This window comes from Anser cygnoides, chromosome 6 (genome assembly GCF_040182565.1).
Source record: "Anser cygnoides isolate HZ-2024a breed goose chromosome 6, Taihu_goose_T2T_genome, whole genome shotgun sequence".
NCBI lineage: Eukaryota > Metazoa > Chordata > Aves > Anseriformes > Anatidae > Anser > Anser cygnoides.
In genome coordinates, this window is record NC_089878.1 from 28232698 (window position 1) to 28252120 (window position 19423).

The following is a 19423-nucleotide window of genomic DNA, read 5'->3' on the forward strand; positions in this document are numbered from 1 at the left end:
AGTCTGCTCATTCCCCATTCCTGCCACATGAGAAATCTCTCCAAGTGGTGACTTCAGGACAAAAAGTCCTCCGCAAGAGCCCTCAAAATAAATGCATCTTTGCCCCACACCGTGACCTGCCTAGCTGTTCTCCGAGGCAGTACATTAGGTCCCTGAAAAACTACGTACGCAGCTGGTCAGACACACAGAGATCTCAAGACCAGCATTTGCTGCTTCCTTGGTGACATTCAGTGTGTTTTTTTTCACCCCGTGGTGGAGAGGAGCTTTGTTCTTCGGTGTCAACCTATTTCCCCTCCTCAGGAGAGGTCCATCTGCTGTGTGGGGACCCCGTGGCTCCTGGGCAGGTACCCAGCCAGCTCCACCCGGCCACCAGGAATGATCCCAGCAGTATTCTGGCCTCAAAACCACGCAGAACAGCTAGTCCTTTCCAGTGTGATGTCCTTGCCAACAATAATCAACTGGTGTTTTGGAGAAATCACCAAAAGAGAGGTTTTTTTTTTTGTCTGGCTTTAAATAGTATTAAATATTTGCAGCCCTCTTCAGTAACAAAGGACACAAAGAAAAAGGGAAAAAAAAAGTCTTTGGTTGGTTTTGCTGAATTTGGAAAGGTTCCTGGATCAAAGCTCAAAAAGCTTCAAGTTTATGGAAGACACATTAGCAATGCTTAGTGAGGAAAAAGCAGTGAACTACGTAAGAAAGATGACCGACCAAATCCAGAGGATTTAATCAATGGACAAACTTCAGGAAGAACAATTCACCAGGAGGCAGTGTGCTGCGAGCCTTCAGACAGTTCAGTGGAAACCATCCTGAACTCAAACCCAAGGCAGGTCACAGCATGCAAAAGCACCAAAAAAAAAAAGAGAGAGATATTTTAATTCATTAGACTGTATTTTACAAGAAGTGGAGCCTCTGGGGAAGCCATTATTCTCATATAGATGTACTCCTGTGAAACAGAAGAAAAAATACCTAGACTCCCTGATGTGAGAGGTCAAACAATTACAATTTCCTTAATTTCATATCCAGTTGGGAAATTAAACAACAGAACTATGAAAGCTTTACACTTCATTTTGAGGAAAGTGGCAATTTAAATTAATTTTTTTAATGCCGTAAGAATTGATGAGTGAGTATGGGAGGGGGCTTTTCCCCAGTGACCTTCCCCACCACCCTTTTTAAACAATCTTGCTCATTCAATGGAAAAATAAATAAATAAATCCAAGGAACACGAAGTCTTTCACGAAAGACCGATTCCTTTGAGGACAAAGCACAAAGTGTTGCTTCTCATGAAGCTGTTTTATTTCATTAATAGTCTTCTCTGCACAGCTCGAGCTTTGTCCACGAAGTGCTTCTCAGATGAGGGGTTTTAGTCTCTGGAAAGAAGCAGCACCCGTTCCTGATCCTACAAGATACAGGAACAACTTACAGGGTGACATAGGACCATGAGATCCACAGTCCATCTAGCCTTGAGCTACATCTCTCTTACAGGGCGGCTGCCATCAATCTCAGTGGAAGGACTTTGTCTCCACCACAACCCCATGAGCTGAATTCATGGCCATGCTTTTCTGGTTCCTACAACATCAGAAAAAGTTCCAAGCGCTTCGGTAAAGAACTTGCTCAAGGTCCTGCCTTTAGACATGGCTCCTTCTAACCCTGGAGCATAGTAAGCTCCTGTAACACAGGATGAACGTGGAAGAGAAAGCTGGAGGATATATCAAGAAGCCTACGTAGTTGCTGCACTGGCTGCAGTCACAGCATTCCCATAGAGCACTCCAGTCGGAAAGGGGTTGCAGTTTGGAGTCACACACTCCCAGTGCTACACCACACACGATATATACAAAACTTGGTGGCAGCAGCCAGCCGGTGAGAGCTACAGCCAGGAGGAACATGTGATTAATAGAAAAACAATCTAACGCTTGACACAGAGCACACAGGCTCAGAGTACTGGACTGCGGGACAAAACAAAAACAGAAAACAAACATTAGCACTTGCAGAGAGACAGGGAAAACAAAAATAGAGTCTGCACATACAGCTGGCCATAAGGGATAAAGATGAGAAAATGAACTGACAAGCTTTCTTACTGTTTCACTTGGAAAAAAAATGAGTAAGAGTTTTGTTTGTTTGTTTTTTCCAGAATTAACCCCAGTAGAACACCTACTAGCAGGGCTCAATGGGTACTATTACCCCGAGGCTTGAAAGATTACTCTTTAAAATGTTACACCTAAAACCAGCAAGGCAGCAGAACTTAGGTTATGGAGCTGCAAACTCTGGCACCCACATGTGACTTTGCAGACATTAAAGATTTTCTAATTAAAGATGAGACCATTTGCAAGACAGACAGTTCCAGCTTACTGGCAAGCCTGCTGGGACACAGGACTGAACTGCAGCTAAGAGCACGCGGGGAGCAGCTCACACGTGGGCTGGAGCAGGATGGTCAGCCTCCATCCCTGGACACTAGCACAAGCGGGAGGGAGGAAGTCACCAGCTGTAAGCAATGAAGACCAAAGCAGTTTGTGTCCCGAGGCTGCAGGCAATTTAAGAAAAAGCAGCTGTACCTACAGTTACGAGGACGTAGGAACTTCCAGTCAGAGGAGGAAAAACATCAGCCCGACATTTGCAGACTGCAAAACTCTTGGTGCACATCTGCTCGGACAGCCCCTGGGGACCAGCTCTCCTCCTGGAGCTGCTCACCAAGCAGTTCGCCTCCAGCTGCAGCGTAATCCTAGGGACTGATAAGCAGCAGTGTCTCACTGCAGAAGCAAGACTAAGTGCAGATGACGTAGAGTAAAAATCACTGTGAGGACAACGGATTTTAAATAAATAAAGCCTAAGGGATGGTATTTATTTAGGCTGTGTAGTAGCTGGCATGCAGGATTACCTCCAGAGGCCTGGTAGGTCGACCAATGGACATTTTTGCTGTTCTCTCCCACACAGATTGCGTTCAACTTTATGCCCCACTGGCCATCCCAAATGCAGCCTGTCCCAGCAACCAAGGAGGCACCTTACACCAAGCTAAGCCTGGGATGCTGTGATCCCATCTTGCCTCTTATTCCCATCTTCCCTCCCCTTCTCTTGCATTCACATTAATTCAATTACAGTATCAATCAGTTCAAGAAACTGATCCAGCCAAACTCCTGATTCTGTAAAAACAAACAAACAACAAACAAAAACAACAACAGCAAAAAAAAAAAAAAAAAACCACCTTGCAGAGGAAAAGTCCTAAATACGTCCTTTCACACAAGCAGCAGAAATAGGAAATCTTGGTGTAGGTGGACGGGCCAGAAAAGCCCATCCATGTGCCTCCACAGGGCACCTGGGACAACTTTTCAGCCTCTCATAAGCCAGCATTTGTGCTGGGGGACTTGTGATGGTTTCCAGACAGTGCACGTGGGCTCCAAGTCCCCTCCCAAGTGTCCCTGAACACGTGTGATGTTGACCATGAGCATCCCCAAGTGCAGCAAGTAGCAAAGTCCTCAGCCTCCCAGGAGAGGCCACCGGGGAGCAGCTGGAGTACACCACAGTCAGCAGGAGAAGTGCAAAGCTCAAACCACTCCGCATTACTCCATTAACCTCTCCTCACAGGCTGTGTGTTTTTTTCTAAACTATTTTTAAACCACTAAGTACTGGTGTTAACAAAACTGCAAACCGGATAGCGGGACTTTCACATAAAGCTGCACTGCAGGAACGTTTGGGGCCCGTAAGGCACTCCTCCTTGGTAGCTGCTGCTTTGGGTACCTTCTTCCCCTCAGCCCAACAGTCCATCTGCTTCATTTCAGGCACTGGCAGTTCCCAAAGAAACTTCTGGTCTTTGAGTAATACAAAATTTAAATTTTAGTTTAAAACTAAACTTATCTAATCCAAGAAATAACAGCTTCTTGGGGACGCAGTTGAAATTCTGAATTATTTTTTTTTCCCCCAGTGACAGAAATCCACATCACCTAAACCCATCTCTTCAACATCCCACAAGCAGCCAAGACTGATGCCTAAACTATTAAATACCTAACTGGTTCCTTAGTCACATTAAACTACTGTCCCCTTCCAACTGGGGTCACTGTGACACATGGACGTGATGGCCCTGCAGGTTGAGCCTCACCATTTACTCCTGGCAGACCCTGTACCAACAATAAAGCTTTAGAAAGCTTTGTTTCTGCACCTGTGAAATAAGGAAATCCACGCTTACTCATCTTTGTTAATATTCTTTTGTTCATGTTTTGTAAATGGTCTTAAAGAGCATTTATCCCACTACGGAGCACTGTGCAAAGCATTAAAAAGTTCCTGCAAAGTACACTGCGTAGGATCCATAAAACAACACCGCTTTTATCTTCCCCTCTGCACACCCTCCATCTCCCGCGTTAGCATAACAAAGAAAATGATGTTTAGGGCATCCAAACAGATTTTTGGAGGGTAAAAGAACAACAGCCAGTGGGCTAAATATGTAGAAGCAGAGTAATCAAAGCAGAGGAAATAGACTGGTGGTGTCTCAAGTAAATCTCAAAGTTTTCCAAATGAAACATTCTTGGAAGCTGATATTCTCATTCTCCTAAATCACTGCTCATGGCTGAAAATCCTGCTTCCAGAAAACCATTTGGCGGCCCTTTTTGTGCAGCGAGGTATGCAAAGAATAAAAATCCTGCAGCCTGGAGTTTTTATTGTGGTTTCTAAAGAGTTGCACCACAGGAAAATCTCAATGGAAAGTGCAGTTTTTCGTGGATGACAAAGAATTATTTTTCCATGCACACATGCACAGGGTTTTGCTTGCAGGCTCCGAGTGCAGCAGTCAGGGAGGAGCGACTTTCCCTCCGGACAGCAGGCAGGGTGTGAATGTGGAGTCAGTAACTCACCCACGCGCCGCTCTATTTCCTGGATTTAGTGAGTGGTCTTTGTTGGAGCTGAAAGGCTGCAGCTGGGGTGGAGGATGCAAGTTCACGAGGGGTTATTCAGCTCCAGACAGTCTTCATAAAAGCACAAATAAGTCAGAGCAAACTTTCTTAGTTTTTTTTTTTTTTTTGTCCCCCTCCCCCCCAGCAATGAACTTCTGAACTTTGTTTTTGTGAGTCGAGATATGACAGGACAGCAGAAGACTGCGAAATTTGCACTTCACTGATCTACGCAGCCCATAATTCACACAAACACACGCAGAGCACACCAGTTTCTCCACACTCCTCAGCAAAGATTTAATCCTGGAGTGGATGGCTGAGGTCTCCTGTTACTTAGACAGTTACGTTCTCCAAAACATACAACTGTATGTCTACTATCTCTGGAAACAACTAATACTTTAAAGTGCCCTGTTTGCATCCAGCCCAGGAACAAAATACATTAGGTGATGTATTATCCTTTCTTTTTTATTATGTACCTTTGCTTCATCGCTAATGAGTGGAACTAAATTGTTCTTACAGCTGCGAGTAAATTCACACAGGGGCGAGTTTTATAACGGGGAAAGCTCTAAAATACTGAGGTCACAAAGCAGAAAGGGAATAACTCAGACTTTTATGGTTTACTGGCTACCTGCTGATGACTGCTTGGGCACCTCTGTTTAGCTCCTATCCGAATGGTGACCTTCAGGGCAGCCCTGTGTTCACAAGGTTTTGGCCACTGAGCTCTGCTCCAGCAAGGCTCCAAACCTTAATGGTTTTACACAACCTTATTAGCAGCATGCTAATACAACGCATAGGCACCAACATGCGCACGACGGTGGTCAGGAGCCTCCTGTCACAAGACGTTTCCAGTGGAAAATGTCAGGTTGTCCAAACTGGAAACGTCTGCGGTCGTGCATCAGTTTGAGCTAACCGCTGGTGGGGTGGGTCAGAAATCTGCCTAATTTCTCGCCAGCTGTCTGGGCAGACAGACGAAGCCTTCAGCTTTTGCTGTTCCCAGGCAGCCCCACCTCGTGGGCTGCCTTTTGCAGCTGGGAGCCCGGATGCCCATCCCGGGGTGCTGGCAGGAGCAGAAAGCCTGTGAGCTCCACGAGTCCCAGCTTAAGACTGAGCTTGGGGTGGAGAAGGGGGAGAAGGGGGGATTAAGCCCCCTGCTCTGAGAGTCAGGGCAGACAGCTGCTCTCTCTCATTTTGGAATCATCAGCTAAAACCAGTTCTTTTTTTTCCTTCCAGAGCAAAAAAACGTATGGAATTTCCTTTCCGTGAGACACTTTTAAGAGCTTTGTTGGGAAACAGAGTGAATTTTCACAAAATATTTCCCCCAAAAGCAGAAATGTCAGTTAGCACCAGCTCCAATTATATGACAATTCTTTTCTCGTCAGGCAACCAAATTTGAGATCCATCTTATCCTTGAGCAACTCCCTCTCAAACCTTTTTTTTGCCCCCCTTAGCCAAACACACAAGCTTCCAAAGACTGAAGAATCCTTCATGTGAACTGCCTGGAGAGAAGGTGGTGATTCATAACACAAGGGAAATGTGTGATAAAGCAGAGTAGCTTATCCCAGCTGTTGAAAGGGTTGTGTAGAAATCCATGCAGTGCTAAGATGCCAGGTTTCCATTTTCTCCAGATATTCAAAGGGAGAGATGAAATCTTTGCATCTTGCCAAATTGTAGCCCAATTGGAATGTGTGCTGTTGTTTTGACAAACTGCAGCTTACTAGAGAAAACTTAATTTTCACATCATAAAGTTTCCTTAAGCTGGCTTCAGGCTTCATACTTGCAAAACCTCAGCTAGAAAAATGTTATTCAAAACCAGGAAAGTTTAGGGACACCAGCATAATTCAGCATCTGAACCGCATCTCCGTAATCTCAAGCCTGGTTCGGCAGCTCTCAATCACCCCAGTCACTCACACTTGTGGTCTCCCTGAGTCCCACATTGCTTTTCAGTACACATTAAATACATACAGCTAAGTCCTGGAAGCTCGCCCCTCCTCCTCTCCCCACTCACCCACGCTGCCTTACCACGGCTATCAGGATCTATAGGTACAGCACATAACAAAGGAGGAATTTCTGAGAAAGAAACAGCGGAAGAACAATTCAGGACACAAGCACTGGTTGGTTACTAATTATTTCACCTTCATTTCTACATTTTCAAGGGAATTTTACACTGGTAAAAGACCCCAGCCTGGCAGCTCTGGAAGTCATTTGCAGACACGTCTGTGCAGTGAATGAAGCACGTTAGACACCTCCAGGCTGGGGCTGTCCAAACCAGCACAGCGAGTACTAGGCTGCATGACCTTTTTGGTGAGGCCACTCGGTCCCTGTCAGGACACCTCTTTATTGCTTACTTATCTGATGCTAACTTAGAGGTGCTGGAGCTGCGCTTCATGATGCAGCCCAGTGGAGCACAGCTCCAGCGCTGCCCTTTCCTCTTGGCCCTCACAAGAGATGAAGACACAGCTCAGAGTCATGGCCAATCAGTTTCCCATATTGTCAGAGAAAAATGACAAGAAATAATTCATCCAGGGTGGACATACTGCAAAGACAGCCGATTTCTCTGGACATTCCAATAAATCCTGTATAATTTGTTCTGCATTAGAAAACAGCATCCTGCAAAGCTGGCAGGTGGCCGAGACCTTAAGACATGTGTGCCTCCAAGTTCTGCAGGTGGGACACGGATGGGGACCATCACTCACCGAGACACCGGCCTCAAAGGAGACTTGATGCACACAGCACTGTGTGACAGAGGTCCCATTCCTGGGAAGGGAGTCAAGGGTCCCACTTTCCAAACACTGTCACCAGGTGTCCTGAGCATACATTCGTCTGTGATTCAGTTTCTTAACATTTGCATCTGGTATAATAAAGTTCAGGCTTGCCTTTTTTTTTTTTTTTTTCTTTTTTTTAAAGTACTTTGAGAGGTATGGGTGGAAAGTACTTGTGTGAGTATTGATGGGTAGGGCAAACAGCCATTAGTTATCACAGCCTTCAGTCACTACTGATATGGATTTGTTGTGAAATGACTACATAACAAGGGAAAAGTTTCCATCACCTATGGCTGGTGCTACCTCCTCAATTTTTTTTAAATGGATGTGCAAAGTAAGTGTGTGAATTATGTATCTCCAAGGATCAGCTAGTTCATATATAGCCTATGGCAGCTAACAATAAATAAGGTATTAACTTTTGCCAAGGAAAATAACTGTGAAAAGAGGCTGATATAATTTTTTTCCTGGGAAAACAGAACACAAAAATGACTGAGAACCATGTTAGCACCCAACAATACAGAAAGCAATAACAAACTGTAACAAGTCAGGGCACTTCCTACTCTAACAGGTAAATAAAATAAACGTCTGTTGACACAATGCACCTTATGACAGAGTAACTCTTCCATAGCTTATTTATTCCTTTTTAAAACCCAAGCTTGGCCTCTGACAGATCTTGCGGAGAGACATCTTATTTATACGTAAACAAAAAATAAGCACTGTTAATATATGCTGCAAGTACAGAAGGCCTAAATCCACTTGATGACTGCTTCAACTCAAAACCAAAGGAAGCAGGCGACACAAGCTGGCAGTTTTATACCGAGTCACAAGGACAGAGCACTACAGCACATCAGCAGCGCCTGGAATCCTGAAGCCATCCTTTGAACCCAGGGGAATTTCTCCTGTTTAAAGTTTACATCTGTGCAGACCAAACGAAAGAGCTTTCTTTGAAAGCTGGAATAGGTTTCACCAAAAGCCGAATGCGCGTTATAAACATTTACTCTCACAAGCTCTCAGTGCCAGGCAGAGGAGGAGGAATTGCAGGAGATAAAAGCAGGGAATTAGTATGAGAGAAATGGAGGATAAAGGCACAAGAAAAGAGCCAAGACAGCAAACAAACTGTGTAACCCTCCAGCACAATTAGCTAAAAACTCTCCAGCCTTTAAACAGTTCTAAAGAAAGTGAATAACATCTTTCGAGTCAGAATAATCTGCTTTCACTGTGTGGCTTCCGTGCACACACATTTATGTGTTTTCCCATATGGTGGAAGAAAAAGAAAGGTGCGTGCCCTGCACTTGGGCTGACTCCCTCAATTTAGCCTTCCCTTCATTTCCTGCCAGAAGGTGGGTTTTGGTGCTGGTCTGTCCTTCTGAGAGGCAGTCAGCGAAACATCTGTTTCACGGTAGAAGGAGAGCAGGAAAGGCTGTAGACATCTGAAACTCTTTTGCAGTTGCTATGGGGAAATGTAAGAAGATAAACTACTACTTTATTAATCAAACATCCACACAGGTCCAACATCGTTAGCAAATTAATCCTTTCACTGCACAAGCCGGCTCTGGACTTTTCATTGCCCTCAGCAGATAAGGAGGGAGGGCAGCTTTTTTTCTTTCATTTGCCGATAAAAGCATACTTACTGAGCCTCGCAGCCCGCCGTGCCGCCCCGCTCAGCTCTGGCATGGCAGGCCTCTGGGAGCCCCATTCCTGTGGCTGCTCCAGGGCCTAGCCTCCTGCCATCTCACCAGCCCCCCAGCTGCAGATCACTGACCCGCAGCAACAAGGTGGAAACACCCAAAGGGCCCAGGTCACAACCCGGGCCTGCTGTGGAGGATTAGCTCTAAAGCACCGGCTGGGTGACTGGGTGGTACAGACACACCTGCCAAAGGGGTAGAGGGAGGACAGAGAGCCGTAGGCACGTCTGCGCTTGGGAAGGACACCCCAAGACCTCTGTCACCAAAAAAAGTAGCCTGGACTGCTGCAGTGACGCCGAAACTCACTGGAGATTAATGTGAGGTGCCCTTTCCCAAAGGCCCTTGTTCATGACCCCAAATGCTTCCCTCTGCGTGCTCCATGCCATGGCTTTGCAATGACATACTTCACTAATTAGATTGGGAGGAATTTGCAGAAGAAGTTGAAAGAAACCTGACCAAATTTGCCCCATCCCCTTCATGGGGGCCGTATGGCTGGAAAGCCTGTCTTGTAAATTGGTAGGGCCCAAATCTACCAACAGATGTGAAAGAGTATCAGGAATCAAACTCCAGAAAGTAACACCAATGTCTCCTGTAAATGCTACAAGTGACCCCCAGCTACATAATTTAAATTCCTTTTTAAAGTGGCCTCAGCAGTAAGGTAGGGAAAATTATTGACACTCCTGTACAGGAGGGAAACCAAACAATTTTTTAAAAATAATTCTGGAGTCACACTGACATAAATGATTTATTTCTGCTGAATGGAAACCACTTAGATTAAGGTGGCAAACTTGAGGCAGCTTAGTGGTTATGCTGCTCTCCTGAGACAAGGGGGCCTGAGCACACATCCACCCTTGATCTGGGTATTAAAAGTGGCTCAAAGCAGAGCTCTCCTCTCCAGAAGTGTGCTCTCACCACAGCCCTCAGCGATGGGAGGGCCTGCAATGAAGACACAATTATTCTGACATTTCCCCCCACACAAAATTCCCTATGAAAAGCATTTACCAAATTAATCCAGTTCTGAGTAGACCAAAACTGCATTTTTCAGCAAAGAAAATATTCGTCCCCATCCAGAGGAGAATTAAATCCTTCAGTGGTTCTTTCTTCCCACAGGCTGAGAAAGGATATAATTCTGAAATTTCCCTGAAGCATACAGACACAGACCTCTTCAGGGACAGCACGAGCAATACAAAACACATTTAAGAACAATTATAAGACACTTTCAGCTCTTGTCTCATCTATGCTCTGAGCATGCCAACGCTTTAAAGTTTTCTGTCCTCCCGCTCCAACAGAATAGCTGTGCTGCCAGTGTATGCTAAGTGCTACAGCTGCATTTGGTTCTCTAATTACATGAATCTCTACCATCTTCCCTATGCTGAAGATAAACTACCATTTTAGTTGAGACTCTCTAACTTGATTTACACAGCTAGTTAGCTAATTTTCTAATTCAGCCCTTCAAGATAAGGGAAAGCAAGATGCATTCAAGAGAGTCACTCTGAGGCACTCCTCAGTGACTGTGGAGGACATTTTAAAATGACACACAATGCAGTGTGTTCTGCTAGCAGGCAAGCTATCCTTTGACCTTAGTTTGCATTTCAAGTGAAGTGAAAAGCAGAAGAAGGAATGGGAGTTTTTAAAGAAAAAGTTATGGTATGGTATTGTAGGTTTATAAAAGACCATAGACTTATGAGCATCCATGGCATCTTGTTTGTCCTGATTACTTTGAAGTAAAGTGGAAGATTTTTATTTTTATACAGAGGTGCAGTATAGTAACATTGATGTCAGTTCCAGAGACTGTAACTGAACACCCCCCATGGTAATAGTACATACCCCCTATGGTAATAGTACAATGCCTACATGGGGAGAAGTGCATAGTTAAGAGGAGGTCCTGAGCAAAGAGTGGACACTACCAACACGACCCAACTTTCTGTGCCAGCGGGGCCATCTGGGCTGAGCTGTGGCTTGAGGAGCTGCTCGGGCTCATACCCTCTCCTCCACTGCTGCAATTTCAAGAGCTGCATGATATCAAGATGCAATATCAAGGTGCAATATCAAGACATGGTGCATGTCTGTAGGGCCACAGTGATTTCAGTGTACGGCTTGCACATCTCAGCATCTAACAAATAAAAACCAAAAGGCACAATTTGAAGCTGTCCTTAATAAAGACTGTGAAAAACTCTGGCTTCTTAATAAACAGGGTTGTGCCCTAAGTAGTGAGCAATAGGACTACTGCTGGAAGAGCAACCCATGGCCTAATACATCACACTGTCAAAAAGCTTCTCCCATTATTCAACTGAAATTTGCCTTCTCTTAAATTTCATCCCATTACTTCTAGTTACACCCCATTGTACCACTCTAAATAATTCTTCATAGCCTTGGTGTTTACACCCTTCAGATATTTGTAGATTTATATCTCAACCACCCCATTTGTCATCCTTTAGCCAAGTTATCCATATTCAGCTCTTTCGGTCTTCTCTCATAAGTCAATCCCTCAAGCTCTCTTGTTACTTTTTTTCCCCTGAACTCCCTCCAATTTGTCAATCTCTGTTGTAAGGGAGTGAAGCAGACCTGAATGCATTACACTTGCTGTGGTTACGAATGCTATGTTGCGAATCCCTGCTGCCTCCTCACTACGGGACAAACACCCAAACCCTCTTTGGGTCTTTTTAGGTTACCAAAAGCAGCAAATTCACAGCCTTCTCATACTCCGCCATTGATGCCCTCGGACCCTGGAATCCTGGTTGATGCTTCCTCGTAGGTTTCTTCTCCTCTGCTTATTTCCACAGACAGTCTAGGTTATTTTTCTTGCTTGAATCCTAGTTTGAAATGCTGTGCTACTGCTTGCATACTCTCCACAAGTCACCTGGTAACTTCACCAAATGCCAAGTCCGCCTGCCACACTGCTCCCAGACTCACACAAGGATTTCTCTCTCCATCCAGGAGGCCACACTTGATCTCTCTCTCACCATCATTTCCAGTTGCCTCCTAGGTGTCACCATACAGTATTTCTACACACCAGCTCTTCCATCAGAAACTTTCAACCCATCAGGAAAGGGAAGGCCACACCAGGGCCTTCCCACCTACACACTGGCCGGGGTTAATACCTCTGCGCTAAGCCAAATACTTTGCTTTTAAAAACACCCTGGATGGTCACAGAAAGCACAGCACCCTGCAGAAGCCCAGCGCAAACGAAGCACAAACAGACAACATTCCTCCAACACCTGCATCTCCATAAAGCCACTGCTGTTATTCCCTGCCCTGTGAACACATCCCACTGCACATTTCCTCCGGCAAAATCATCTGGACAAATAAGAGGAGGATTGCTGAAAATCACTGATGGGAGTAAAACCACAACTGAACCGACTCCTGGCTGTGCAAGCACAAGCCTCACGGCTGGACGAAGGTCATGGAGAATAATCCTGGAGAACAGAGCCCAGCTGGGGAGGCACCGAAGCCCAAAACACACTCTGGTGACAAGGGCAGGCCCCTTGGAGGGAGGTCAAAGTCACAGATAACTTCAAACAGAAGAGCTGCCCTCCAACTTTTCCAGCTGTACACTCCTGGCTACCATTGGCCTGTCAGAAAGGAGACTGTGGCCACCAAGCGCTTTCCAGTCTGTGGCACATTGTCTGGGCCGTCCCCAGTTTGAGATGATAGCCTGTAAATCTTCAGTTTGGACTTAGGGTAGATGGGCGGTCGCTTCTTTTCAACATGTTCACTCTACCCCTATTAACACTGTGTCTTCACCACAGGACTTTTAAAGAGAAAAGCTATTTTGTGTAGCTATTAAAAACAGTGATTTTTCTAATTTTAACTTCCTCTCAGCATCTAAAATCACCGAGTTACAGTGCTGCAGACAATCATCTAATGGGAACTAGACACACTATTACAGGCATGAATGATTCAGTCTGCTGTTAGGATAAAAATTACATACACGCTCACATTATTATAAGCCCAGCTCTGTACAGACAACAACAAAGCAAAACTCTACGAAAACTGTGACAGACACTTAGGTACTGAAGCCACAGCAGAGACACTATCAAAGCCAGGTGGGACCTATTAGCTCCAGCTCATGGCTTCTCTCCCTAAAGCAGAAAAGTACAGTGAGGAAGGACAAAAGCTGACCCCTCAGGGAACAGCTAAAAAAAGCATCCAAAAACACACAGCAAGCTCTGGCAAGAAGTTTGCATTTGCCATCACTTAAATTAACAGCAAAGGAATCCCCAGGAGGGAGGAAATTTGGACTCTGTCCAACATGCAAGTGTGCTGTGCGAGGAGCTGTGGGGGAAAGAGCCACACGCAAGCACTGTGGATTCAGAGGAAGCTAACACACACACCTCCAGCACCCCCAAGCCCTTTGAAGGGCAGAACCACGACAGTTATTTACTGGGCTTGACTGTGTCACCAGGTGTCAGGAGAGAAGTTTATTGCAGGTGACCTCAAACAGATTTGCCACTGCTGTTGTCAGTCAGCAGTTGCCCATACGCTATCTTCAGAACACAAAGGGCTTGTATACGTTCAAAAAACAAGTTATCTTAAAACTTCTCAAGAGTTTAAGAACACTAAAATTATATAAGATATTGCAGTTGGTGATATAATTAACGTAACACTGTTAGTTGTTCTCTTGCTATCTTACCTACAGGAGCTGCTTTTGGCCCTTCCACGATGTGCAGATCACAGGGACTTCCAGAAGAAGAATCAAATGTCCAGTCGGCATCCCTTTAGCTTATGACAGAAAGGATGGCTGCTCTACACCTCCATAATGGCCTAAAGAGTGATGACATATTCTGGATGAAGTCCTTCTGAAACACCTAAACAGATGTGTTTTTCTCCACAAAACTCATTACTAAGTTAAGAAGTAATTCAGCCATGTAAATTTAACTTAAGCTAGTAAATCTAATAACATCATTCTAAAAGCAATAAAATGTTCAGACCTTAATCCTTTTAATTCACTGTTTATCCCCTTGGCACCTAGACTATTTTTATTCCAGTCACTTTTGCCGTAATAAAAAGTTAATAAAAGAACGCAAGTTGTCCAACGGGTTGCAGAACTAATGAAAACTGGTTCCCTCAGGTTTGGTGTCTTATGTCCCTTCTTTCCCCAACAGTATTTACCCCAGATCCCAGCAGGCTATCTGGGAGCCTGTCTCTTTGGGTCTTCTTCACGTCCCTGAACTCCACGGGAGCCAAAAGGCAGCACATGCTGTGGCTGGCTGCGAGCTAAATGTGCTTTTGCTCTAGGTGCAGGTCTTGCAGAGCTTTCCAGCCTTCTCTACAGGGCACTGGCTGGTTCACTGAAGATCAGTGACTTTAAGGCAAAGATCTCCCTTAAAAAACAGACTGTAAAAGATCTATGATCTCCCCACATGACAATGCAGTAGTTCTGTCTTCTCTGATAATCCATGCTGGCATTGCTAATAACCAGAGCTGCAACACATATATGTCCCACAAGTTCCCTGGAAGATAAGATGAGGTTTGCAGACTACAGGAAAGGTTCTCTCAGATAAGGAAAGGGCAGGGAAAGCAATGCTTTCTGAGAAGCCCCACTGGAAATCACCAAAGTTACAACCACCTCTTTCATAAATCAAGGAGATCTGGTTCAAACAGCTTCTCACGTGCCCCTGTGACAACACCACAGAAGAAAGGTCTGTCGCAGCAATGCAAGTCCCAAACCTGTTAGAGATTTCTAGTTTATAGCAATTATCTCGAACAGCCCCTGCATACTGGTATGCAAACAAGCTACACTGCGGAGCACGTATCACTTGTTGTTTTTACAGGGCTGTAGGGTAAGCAGCCATTCTGTGCTAGCACAAGCTCTGGATGGTTTCAAAGCATAACTCCTTGTCTAACACATTAGCACAAGCGGCTCACAGGGGTCCACAACAACATGCGTGAGGCTGCAGGAAGGCTCTCTAAGCCACACTTATCTCACAAAGCAGTCATCGTTCGTGAGCTTTTTGTTATAAACCTGTGGTACAACCAGCAGCTGTGCTCCCTTGATGAGGACGTTGGAGCTGCAACATTTACCTGTATTTCCAAGGGACTAAGTCAAGCTGCCCTCCTGCTCGTGCCTATCACGTGAAAACACTTGGTCACCCTTTCTCCTGCCTCTAGAAAGACACACTAGATGCCGACTCGGGGCTTCACGCCGTGGCACTGCAAACATGCTCCAAATGCCCTATGCAATACCCATGCCCGCGGCAGCCCCGGGGAGCGGGGAGGAGAGGGCAACCTGCAGTGCTGCACCTGAGAGTCTCCTCAAGGAGTAGAGGTGTTTGGAAACTGCATCTCTGGGGTTTCTCTAGTAGATGAGACAGAATCACCGCTGTTAGGGGCTCCAGAGAGCTCAAAACCAGCCCATGAGATAGGAGGGGTATGTTAGCGTTAACAGTAGCTGACTCCTCAACCAACTCGCCTGCCAGATGTAGGTGACCTGTCCATGTGAGCAGCAGTTTTCATCTCTGACTCCTCATCTTAAAACTGTATCTCTGAGGACTCTGGATGCAAGAAAATGAAAAATCATCCACAAACTCTCCCAAGGGAGGCAAGGTGATTTGGTTGTCAGCAGGCAGGAATCTTTTCTTGAGATTCCTTCAAGTTACTGGTGAGGGCAACCAGTGCCACCTGACTGCACATTTAGAAAACTGTACCCTGGCAGAAGCTAACATGCTTCTTTAAGTACATCTTTTATTCACTAGGACAAAGACCGTCTCATCTCCAGTTACAGCCCAAATTCCTCCCTAGGTTTTCTCAGTGAGCAGCACTAGCCTGAGATCAAGCAGTGTTAGAGCCTTCCTGCAATCAACACAACTCAGTCCTGAACAGAAAAATGTCACTTAAAAATTATCAAGTTGTTTTGTGAGAAGCACTAATTACGCCTGCTTTCTCAAGCTTTTCTGTTCCCTCTTTACCTCTACACCATATGGCCCTCCCACCTCACTGCAGCCCAGTCTCTCCCTTGCTCTCCAGAAGTCTTCCCTGCAATATCCCCGGAGGGAGACGAGGATCTTCATCTTCCTCCCCATAGACACAGGCTAAATATCTCGGCTTGGCAGGACATGGCACTTGCTGTCCATTAGGCTGATGAGCCCAGCGCTGGCGCTTGCCGTGTCCCACCAGTATTTCTGCCACCACAACACACCTGGCTCCTGTGCGCAGTTTGAGCCCCCCGTACACCTGAGGAAGTGGTGAGGATGGAGGTCCCAGTCACAGCGGGACGCACCAGATTGATCCGTCAGAGACACGGCCGAGTGGAAACCCTGCACTGGGGTGGGACGGTGCCAGGTTTCTTTCTGAACACTGTACACCTCATCATTCAAACATCGCATTCACAATTACACCTAAACGTGAAACATGAACTTTCTATTCTTGTCCGGATTTCAGAGAAAGCTAATAAATCATTCCTTTCTACAGGAGGGAGAACTCCAAGCCTGACACCCAAGACTCCGGCTGTGATCCAGCCTTTCAATATGGATTCAAATCTAGGATTTTAGAAGAATAAGTATGGGGACTTATCCGGTCCCTGGTACACCTGGAAGCTGGGACAGCAGTTGGCACACCCAGCACCAAAGATCCCTGGCTGGTAGGAGCACCACCTACAACAACTGGGCTCTGAAAACAGCTGGATTCAGGAGCTTGTGGAACATTCCTGGAAGTGCTAAAAAAACAAAACAACACAACAACAACAAAAAAAAAACGGGAAAAAAAAAACCACCACACACAAAATAAAATAAAGAAAAAAAAAGAAAAAAAAAGGAAGAATAGAAGGAGTATATATAAAATATAATGAATTTTCAGCAGAGGTCTAGAACATACCTACAGCTAGCGTGTGTAGACGTGTATGTATGATCTCTTGTAGCAGCTGCCCCTGGCTTCCTAGCCCCACCAGCTTCTATTTTGTTTAAATTTATCTTCCCAACAGTTCCTTGCCTATCAAAGATGTGATCTGAAGTCCTGGACCAACTCAAATGACCTTTTCTACAAAAATCCAAGCAGCTGTGCTTTTTTGGTGTGCCAAACTTAGCAGAGATGTTGAGCGAAAGCGCTGGCTGCCTCCTGCCTCTGCTGAAATCAGGGGCAGACCTCCTGTGGCCGGCAGCCTCGGGGAGCTGCCGCGAGGCGAAGCATCCTTCACCGCCCACAGCAGTCACAGCACCAGGCTGCAGTTGTCACCTCTTCTTCTGCCGCCCTGACCCTGGCACCGCAGGCAGCAGGAGGAGCGGTGTCCCACTGCCGCAGGCAGCACAGACAGGGCATTACCTTGGTTTTACCAGATATTACCATTTTTTCCTATTAGCGGGTTTATTTACTGTGGTATCACCAGGTTTTACCTGGGTAAAACCCAGGTGTCTGATGGGTGGCCAGACTCTGACCTCTCTCCTGTAGGAAAGCTCTGTATCGCTGTGGGACAGGGGGACAGCAAGGATGTTTTAGAGACAAATTCCCTGGGAACTGCCCTCATGATGGGAGGGCACCCAAGGGTCCTGGATTAATTTTTCTGGTGGCTTTCAGCTGACTTCTTGCAAGCTCACAGTAAACCGCTTAACCTTGTAGACAATAAAGCGAGATGCCAGCATTTTCAGCTCATACTATTCACACTATGCTCTAATCTAGTTTGCATGTCCAGTCCTGTCATTAGCTGGAGGAAACATTAATCCAAGACAGTAGAAAAGGAGGAGTAAAAAAACTGTTTCTGGAAACACAGTAATTCTAATGGCAAGCATTTGTTATCTAGACCCACAGCTGAGTTAAACTGAAACATATATTCCTCACCAAAAAAAAAATGTTTTAGCCATATGTTTAATGATTTGTGAGCTCTTGATCCTAACACACAACATAAGCTGCAATATCAGTGTCAAAAGTGCCTGATTTAAAGCACGAGAGGCAGAGTTACGTTAAGTCAAGTTAAAATCACTGCTGCGAGTTCGCAGGCAGAGACCTTCCCATGGAGTGACAGGTACGGGGTAACCGAGCCCCCAGCCTGCACGGGAGGGGAGGAAGAAGAAAGTTTATTTCATTAAAAGTTATTCTGTGAGGTTGACGAGGGAGAAGATTATATAGCTGGGGGGAGGACTGAGACAGCTAAAGAATAACACATGGTATGCTTTCAAAACATACAGCAACATGTGACATTCGTCTGCAAGTCTGGCGCGGAGGAGCCTGTGGTCTGGCAGCAGTGAGAATTTCTGCTTTTTATTTCTGAAATCATCGCAGGCATTTGAACTGAAACCCCCACCTAATAGTCTGGAGGGAAGAACATAAAATCAGATTTTACGTACCGTACTCTCAGTCAGCCATTGTTCTCAGCGGATTTTATCCTCCAACTCAGTTCCCACATCATTAAAGTGATGCTGTCTCTTTAAAACACAACGCGGTGCCGTGCCAAAGCCTGCAATAAGAATCACTGGCACCAAAACAGTCAAAGCACAGAGCTTAATTCTCTACTTAATAAGACAATTAAAGAAGAGTATTTGGATACAGCAGTCTGCAAGTACCAACACAGAGCACTGATGTCTCCAAAGGCATGTTGATCTGAAGGCTTTATCATAAAGCATCTGTCGCAACCAGATGCCATCAGCACCTCAGAAAAGTGGGAAATAAAGTGGGTTAATGTAGCTGTGATGCACACAAAGCTTTGCACTGTCCGAGTATCCGCTTCCGAGCATTTTAGAGGGTGCATGATAAAGTAACCTCATGCAAAAATGCACATCCACTAAAATAAACTAAAATATACGCACACAACTGCCTTAAAAAAAAAAAATCTTGTAGAAATAACCCAAAGTACAATGGAGTGAAAAGTGCTGTGTGTTTGGTATCTTCACTGCCATAATTGTAGGAAGCTTTACAGGAAGGCTGTTTTTTTGCTGTGATGAATGCCTTAATATACATGGATGAATTGAGGTAGACAGATAAATACAGACAAAAACGATTGCTCATTTGGAGGCTCTTGACCATATCTGCCTCTAAGTTTCCAATCAAATAATTCTCAAGTGTTGTCTCTTAGCAGGCTTCATCCTGCAGAGCTGAACCAAAGCTAAAGATAACTGCAGTGATATAAGAACTAATTAGCCATTTGATTAGCTGGTGAGAAGACAGGGCACTGCAGTTCTGT

At 45.3% G+C, this 19423-nt stretch overlaps 1 protein-coding gene across 4 annotated transcripts in view; it reads right to left on the reverse strand.

Moving 5' to 3' along the window:
- Positions 1 to 19423, reverse strand: part of GLI2 (GLI family zinc finger 2) — a 186551-nt gene that overhangs the window by 156542 nt on the left and 10586 nt on the right. The window contains exon 2 of one of the 4 annotated variants that reach the window (XM_066999038.1): positions 13949 to 14079. The exons of the other annotated variants lie outside the window; for them this stretch is intronic. The gene's annotated coding sequence lies outside the window, so the exon portion shown is untranslated. The remainder of the gene's footprint in view (positions 1 to 13948; positions 14080 to 19423) is intronic. 4 annotated transcript variants of the gene reach the window in all.